This window comes from Cyprinodon variegatus, unplaced genomic scaffold (genome assembly GCF_000732505.1).
Source record: "Cyprinodon variegatus isolate N-32 unplaced genomic scaffold, C_variegatus-1.0 Scaffold1001, whole genome shotgun sequence".
Taxonomy (NCBI): Eukaryota; Metazoa; Chordata; class Actinopteri; order Cyprinodontiformes; family Cyprinodontidae; genus Cyprinodon; species Cyprinodon variegatus.
In genome coordinates, this window is record NW_015151454.1 from 163,322 (window position 1) to 165,659 (window position 2,338).

A 2,338-nucleotide genomic window follows, 5' to 3' on the forward strand; every position below is an offset into this window, starting at 1 on the left:
TTATCCAATAAATCTAATAAAAAAGGCTTCTGATTGGTTAGGCTAAACAGGAAGTAAATAATTATCTGTAGATGGCGACTTCTGCTGCTTTCTGAGTTTTCCTCAAACCTCCTGGTTCATCACCATTATCATCACTTCAGCCCAGCTTGGACCTCATCACGAGGTCAGAGGTCTGAACCAAAACATCTCAATGATCCAATCTGAGATTCTGCTGCAGGGACACGGATGGAAAACCTGCTGAAAATACAGGCTAAGGTCCAAAGTTGCTCTGACTCAGTGAGGCATCCAGGACCGGTCACATAAACAGGAAGTGAACTAGAACCCTGATGTCACAGTGAAGATTTTTGAATCCTCCTCTGGAGAAAAACAAGCTGAATAATCAGATCCAGTCGTTGGTTCCGTCTGTTGCTGCTGATTGAGAACTGAGGAAGACCACCTCCATTCCTTAATGAGGAAGACCACACAGAGCAGGACTCCCTGTGGACATAGTTAATGTTTCTGGGCTAAATTGAGGCCAATGCTATTTCCTTCTTAACCACCAGATGGCAGCAATGGTGGCCTGCAGCACCTTTAAAGGGAATTTTCTGTGACTTTAAGATGAAACTAAAATCCTTTTGTGTGATTTTGGCACTGTTCTCTATCTATTCACTGGATTGCTGATTACCCACGGGTAGTACAGGGTTGAAGTGAAGCCACCGGCCGCCATATTGGTACACCCTAGATAGACCGGTCGCAGAGTAAACAATATGAGTTACAGCATCAAACAACGATGATGTTCTCATCTTCAGGGGGACTTAAGACTTTAAAAAAAAGATAAATTCATTGAATAAGCAGATTACTGTAACTAAACTAAACAAAGAAAATAGGCACATCAGATTGCATAGGTATTATTAAGTCAATGAAGTCTCTAAATCATGTAATTTAAGTTATTATACAAATCCATCACAATAAAAGTAATGTGTAAATGGAGCATAATATTACAGATGTGCCAAAAGTGCTAAATTGATGATGTACGTGTAATAGACATGTATTTATTACACATGACACACACACATATATATATATATATATATATATATATATATATATATATATATATATATATATATATATATGCGGTGCGGGGATTAGTGTATATATGGATTTTCTTGGTTAGTTCATCCACTGACTGTGAAAATACATGTGGAACATCTTCCCACAGCTGGTAAACTGCTTGTTTCTGCAGCCAAATGCTTCACATGTAGGAATTTTGTCTGCGTGACTCTGTGGGAGTGCTGAGTATGGGAGTACCAGCATGGTAGACAGTGGCTTCATTTTTTGGGGGCAATCAGCAATCCAGTGAATAAATAGAGATCAGTGTGTTTTGGTTGTGATGAACCCAGTCCTCCTGGATCTCAGTCATCCTTTCCAGTAGAACTGCCAATCAAGTTTAACCGGGTCACAGAACATTGGACTCAGCTATCGCTCTGATCAGTCGTCAGTTTTTTTTTACAATCACAGTTTAGTTGGAGGAGAGATCCTCAGAACCTTTTGGATTTAACTTCATCCAATGACAACAGTTTCTCCGATTAGACGTGTTTCCGTCTCCTTCCAGCCAACATGTCTCCCTGATAGAGACACGCCCCCTCCCAGCATCCTTGGTCTCTGAATGGTTCTGGTGTAACTGGAACCAGGCTGGACCAGATGAAGCAGAGCAGCTGGAGCTCCACCTTCTGTTCTTCTAGGACTCCATCATGGAGTCGGTCCATGTTGGAGTCTTGGACATCCTGAAAACTGCCTCCTGAATCCCTCAGACCCGGTCTTACCGTGAAGCAGCCACAGCAACCAGGCCCCTGTGGACCAGGTCCTCCTCGTCCCAGACGTCCCTCCAGTCCCCACCCTGCCTGTCCTCCGTCCTCCTCTGGAGACAAACAGCATCATAGGTTATTCCTCCAGAAACATCAGAACCTGGACCTAAAACAGAACCTTCAATCCCTTCAGAACCACAGAAACAGATAAGAACTACAGAAGCAATCAGCCCCCTTTACTCTGCCGCCCCAAACATCCAACAGATGAAATTCATCTATTTCATGAACATATTGATGTTCTCATAGCAACATATGGAGAGGTTTGTGTCCAGGTGGATGGAGCATCAGGTCCTCAACCCACAGAACCAAAACACTGATCTACTGATGATGATGATGATGATCTTCCTACCTTCTTCCTCCTCTCCTCCTCCTGCTTCTCCAGCTCAGCAATCCGCTGGCTCAGCTCCTCCCAGTGCATGATGGGAAGCTCTTGGTGATCCACTGGGAAGTGATGATGGTCCTCCTCCTCCTCCTCCTCCTCCTCCTCCTCC